Here is a 6453-nt window from a genome sequence, read left to right on the forward strand (position 1 = left end):
GTGCGGCCGATAAACTTTAAAGAACCAAGCGCCATATGAAAGGCTTTTATATATACACTCACGGCCACTTTATTATTTACACTTTGCTAGTGCTGGGTCGGCCCTTTTGCTTTCAGAATTGCTATAATTCTTCATGCCATAGATTCAACAAGATGCTGGAAACATTTCTCAGAATTTTGCACAGCGGCTGCAGATTTGTACATCCCAAAGGTGCTCTATTGGATGGAGAGCTGGTGGCTGTTTGAGTACAGTTAACTCATTCTTATGTTCAAGAAGCCAGTTTGATATGATTTCTGTTTTTGTGACATGTTGTGTTATCTTGCTGGAAGCAGCCATTGGAAGATAGGTATGCTGTGGTCATAGGAGGATGGACATGGTCAGTGACCATACTCAGCTAGGCTTTGGTGTTTAAATCATGCTCAGTTGATACTAAGGGGTCCTAAGTGTGTCAAGGAAATTACGTCTACACCATTACACCACCAGCAGAAGCTTGAACCACTGATACAGTTCCATCTTTGATGATGGAGTTAGTTTCTGACCCTTGTTGTTGCCTTCCTATCAGCTCACATCAGTCTGTCCTCTACCGTCTGCCTGCTGGCATCAAATGGGGATTTTCACTGAAGGCCTGCTACAGACATCCTGTCCGGGATTTGCCTCAACTCTCAACCTTTGACAGCTGAAACAGACTTCCGTCCCCAGAAACACTGAAGACGGATGAATGGACTGACCTGCTGCTTACTGGATATTTTCTCTTTATCAGAATATTCTCTGTAAACTCCCAAACTTGTCCCAGCTTGGGAAACTGGTTGTGTGCAAAAAACCTAGTAGATTAGCAGTTTCTGAAATACTCAAATGAGTCTGGCACAACAACTACACGACGTTTAAAGTCACTTAGATTACCTTTTTTCTTGGATAGACCCAAATGCCTGAATGCATTAAGTTGCTGCCGCATGATATTTGTATGAATGAGCAGGTGTAGCTAACAGAGGGTCAGTGAGTGTAAATGGCAGTGTTAGAATGCCCCAAAGTGGCTGGATTACCAATGAGCCAGAGGTTTCTTCACCAAATCTAAAGATACTCAAAGCATAACCAAAAAAGAAAAGACCACAGCTGGCACTTGGTTTCAGCAGCTGCCTCTGAAATTAACTAGAAGCTACAAGCTTGTACCTCAGAATGGGCTAACCTTGTCAACTAAACTTGGACTTAAGCAAAAAGACACAATAGACTTTATTGACATAAGATTAATACTATAAAAATGAATAACTTTATTTAAAATAACCTCCTGACATGCAAACTATAATCTAAAATAAAGGTTGATGTACATATTTCAGCCTCCTCTCAATCATATTTGGTGCCACCTGAAACCTCCAGAAGGTCCTCAGGATGCCTGGGGACGTTTGGGGGTCAAAACAAAGGTAAACAATGCACTTCTCACATTCTTGGAAAATTCCTTCAGATATAAATTAAAATGGTTGCTTTGTTGCCGCACTCATGTATATTTTAATTCTAGTACTGGTGATATCCAAAGATTTTTAAAACTGGTGTTAAGCAGTCAGTCTCTGCCTTCATTTGGCTTTTGCTAATTTCCCACCGATGTACTCTGTGTGTGAGGGACGTCCTCCAAATGTGAGAGTGGAGTGAGTAGCGAGGCTGGACAGAGAAGGGCGAGTAGATGCGGTGGTCGACTCAGCTAGGAAACTATTTGAGAAATGTGCAGGCAGAGCCCAGATTGGGCGGTTTTGTCATCTCTGTTCATTCTCTTCTTGGTAATTTCAACAGGATTGTATAAATCATCCCGTGCCAGAGAGGATTTCACTTCTTCCTACTCTGAGCTTTCTCTCTAAGGTCAACTTGGTATATATTTAAGGGAATGTTTATGTATATGAACGTTCATGTCATTTCTCTTCAATACATTTGCTGTTCCTCTTTGTGTCGGAACCTGTTGAGTAAGTCTGGAGTGTGTGAGGTTGGCGCGTTATTGCGGCACCCTCTGCTTTGCAATTGTGGTCGGTAAACTCGGTGAAGACACAAGGAAGAACTAAACCATTAGAAGTGTACACATGAAATATCAAATCAAAGATTAAACCTTCTGTTGCATGTTGCTTTCTTCAGAGGTAAAATACATTTTCATCCTCAAATGCAAAATAAAATTATTATTTTACATATTATAATCTTTTTTTCCCCCTGATGGATCAAATGAGGAGACAAGGTGACAATGAAGTTGCGTCACCGAGTGTTGACATCCTTTCATGAAGCAAATCCAGAGCTTACAGGAAAACAAGAAGTGTTACTGTGTAACATTTTTAGAGCAACAACAGCTCACAAGTAAAGTTTCATAAGTGCAACTTTGTGGTGATTTCAAATCAGTGTTGCAAAAGCAGCGTGTTTGATGAAAAATGGAGATGTGTTATTGTGTGATTTTGCTAATATACTCAGTGACAATAAAGATGATGATAGAAGATCCCGCCTTTAACCGCGTAAGGGCTGATCATCGTGATGATCCCAGTTGTAGCCCAGATGCATCTCAGGGTTTAGCATCTTCCTCGAGGATACATGAACATGCAGACTGGAGCCGGGGATCAACTGTCTGGCCTTTCACTTCTTAGGAGGTAGACAACCTGCTCTACCTTCTGAGCCACAACCTCTGCAGTCACGTGGTGTCACACTCTCATAGTAAACTCTTACAGCTGATGTCTTTTTGCCCAGTGAAACAAAAGTCGTATCAGTTTTGTCCATCATCATTAAATTTTTGATCATATAGTTGCACTGCACGCTCGTGTTTCCACACAGGCTGCTGTAATTGTGTAGTTATAATGCCACCCAGTGGCCATCAGGAGACATAGCATCTGTGTAGGTTCTCATCCATCCAGGTCATGATGGTGTTTAAGTGCTCGAGCTGAAGGCAAGAAGATGAAACAAACCTTAAAAATAAATCCAGGTGCCTTCAGTTCAAGCACAGCTGCCTCTTCAAAACACATAGGACTGAGAATATCTATGAGATTTAATAACAGGATTTTATACTAAGATGTACACAGTAGAGTGTAGGTCATTCAGAGTAAGACAACAGAACATGGAACAAGAGGAAAAACGCCAAGTTCTTACCTCCTTTCTTTGGCACCAGGTCCCTACATACATACATCAGACTGCCAGCAGTTATCTGTTATCTTTAACTGTTCCCTGTTCTTATTTTAAATCTGAAGGTAACCACACTTTTGAGGATATAACACATTCCCAATTTGATCAGGTTCATTTTTAAAATGTACAAGCCGGCATTTTCTTTCAGCATTTCTCATTTTCGTTTCCCCAAGGCTTATGTGAATAATGCTACGCTATACGTTTTCTTGAGATTTCGTCATAAACAAAAGTCTGGGAAAAAAGTTTTTACAAGTCATCCTCTGGAGACAGCGAGCCAAATATCACAGTAATGTATAGAGTTCAGTGAGATATTCCAGTTAAAAAACAAAACAAAACAAATAAAAAAGTGAGAGGACTATCAAAGTGTTACACCAAGCAGGAAAGAGAAAGCTTTATTCATCCCAAAGGAAATTCTCTCGTTGCAACAGAAACTGCGAGTTTTACTCTGCGTGTTGACAAATTTGAGAAATCGCTGGAGGCTCTTGGGGAAAAGTGAGGCAGACTAAAGTCATTACAAGATAAATTGTAATCAGAACCATGACTGTCTGTGCTAATTTCACAGTAACTGTCTAACAGCTGTTGACATACTTTAATTGAGCTGTGTGACAGTACAAATGTGAATGATGACAGCAGCTGACAAAGGAGGAGGGAAAAATAGGTTTCACATAGTTCATCATTTCCAGATAACTGTTGAGCTCACTGAAACTTGTCTCTGTGCAACTGTCGTTCGGTGTTGCATCAGTGCACTTTTGCTCAGAGCATCGTCTATGCTTCAACAGCAAACCAGCGTTTCCATGATAACAACTCGCAAATGAAATAAATTCATCTCCGTCTCTGCACTACAACAACAATCAACCCGAGAGTGTCTTAAAAGGTCTAGAAGCTAGCCTGATGTGTCACCTTCTTAGTGATGAGGTGGCGTACAGCCTTTTTAACCTTTCTGAATACAACTGCCTGCTCCATTCAGAAGCAACATGACGACAGTGATAGAAGTTGGGGAAAAACAAAAAACAGAAGTCAGATTTTAATAATAGTTGAAATGGAGGGAACATAGAAAGCACTACAACATAAACAAGGCAGAAAGAAACTAGAAAGCAAAAAAATACAACAGGAACCAAAAACTCAATAAATAGATCAACGATAACGAGTCCAGTCTTTTCTACTTTCCGTGAGAAGGATGGTGCTTGTATCACTATGTTACTTTCCTTGATGTAAATATGTAAATATGTAAAAATTGTGTATGTTTCTGTTCTGTGTCTTGTGTACTGTTTGTTTGTATATGTGTCTTTCCTGCTGCTGTTACACCCAAATTTCCCCTTGTGGGACAAATTATTCTATTCTATTCTATTCTTCTATCAAAGCTGGAGATCCTGAGGCTACAACGCCATGGGAGCAGTAGAGACCAGTACAGACATACTAAGCCGACCCTTGTAGGAAAGAGCAGTTTAAGTCAACCAGATGATGCCCAGTCCCCTGCAGTGATAGATGCATCTACTGAGCTGAGGATGAAGGCTATGGCCAAACTCGACTCAGACACCCAATCAAGGGTACGACTCCCCCGGCTCACTGACGAAGTTGTTGTGTTTGAGATGCCCTGAAAAGGTGAAGATGAGAGATGCATTCACAGTAACAAAGCCATCAGAAAGATGCAATGTGAACTTTGCATGTCTCCATTTGAGACATAAAAAAAGCCAGTAAGAGTCCGACCTAATGGCCTGAAGGATATGGTGGATAATTTGCACATAGTATCCATTGTTACTTTTACTTAAATATAACTTTTACTTCTCACTACTTCTTTGATTTTGCTTTAATGAACTTTAATGTCATGTCTGTCACGTGAACAATGTTGTTTTAATATTTTTGCATAAACTCGTGTGTGCAAACCAAAAAAACGGGGGAAAGACGTGCAGTGAGCCCCGATGCATCACCCACCTATCAGACTCTGTTTATTGTTTTTATATTTGAAATAGTTTGAATGATAAACAGAAGAAGTTTTAACAGAATAGGATTCATCATCTGAAATGCTGATTAATATGCAGACTGTGGTTCACTGACCAACAAAGCCTGATGCTGTGTTGTATTTTTTTAATTTGATATGCAAATCACCTAAAGGTTCACTGCAGCTGCTTACATTACACCGCCCACTCTTTTTCTGCTTTAAGTGCCACCTCTGGTGCCTGGTTTCTAAGAGTTAGTTGCGTATATATATATATATATATATAGAGATAGATAGATAGATAGATAGATAGATAGATAGATAGATAGATAGATAGATAGATAGATAGATAGATAGATAGATAGATAGATAGATAGATAGATAGATAGATAGATAGATAGATAGATAGATATGTATATATGTATGTATGTATGTATGTATGTATGTATATGCATATACATGCATTTATAAGTATGGTTAACAAAGTCGAACAGAGAAACTAATTCTGGTTGTTCATCTGCACAGAGAGAGAGGACAGAAGCTCTGGGAGAGAAAAAGAGGGACACATCGTGGAGCGATAAGTGGCACAAAAAGTTCAAGAGTGGATGAGGTCAAGTGCAACACAAAAGGTCGGCTCTACAGGGAGACAAACGGGAGAGAACAGGATCGAACAAATTTAATGAGTGAAGGGGGTGAAAGAGAGAAATAGAGGTCTAGGAAATGGTGTGAGAGAAAATCAAAGAAAGAGGAGAGATGCTATGAATTAAAAGACTCGCCAGCTCAGCCATTGTTTGTCTAAGTGGTGGCACTGGGCCTCTATGGCAGATGCAGTTTATATTTAGCTTTAAGTATTTGGTCTATACAGGAACCTCATGCAAGGAGTGCTACAACAACTGCTGACATTTTTCACACCTCTTTGCACAATGTTGTTTTGTCTGGCTTTTTCAATCTGCTAGGAAGTGGTTTTGATTCAGCCTGGTGCTTCTATTACTGCCGACACTGCTATTTAAACGCTGCTGACGTTAATTCTGTGAACTTCAGTGTCGCCACCTTTCTACTGATACTATACTTATTAAAACTTATCCTTCAGACCTTCATTGACAAAAACAAAACATTCTTTTTTGTCCATTAGTCATTCTTTTCTAAAGGGCTCTATTATGTGATACCAAATAAAACATCTCTGACCCTTAATCCAGAGGATTAATGGTGTAATAAACACTCCACAATATCCCATAACCAAAAGCTTACTCATTTGACTGTCATTTGACAGTTACCAGCTTCAGACACCACTCTTAGAGCTGAATAATTTGCTGCTAAAAAAAACTCATACACTAAAGCTATGGCTGAATGAATCTGATAAGGGGCCCAAGGGCAAAAATGAT

The sequence above is a fragment of the Astatotilapia calliptera genome, chromosome 8 (assembly GCF_900246225.1).
Source record: "Astatotilapia calliptera chromosome 8, fAstCal1.2, whole genome shotgun sequence".
Taxonomy (NCBI): Eukaryota; Metazoa; Chordata; class Actinopteri; order Cichliformes; family Cichlidae; genus Astatotilapia; species Astatotilapia calliptera.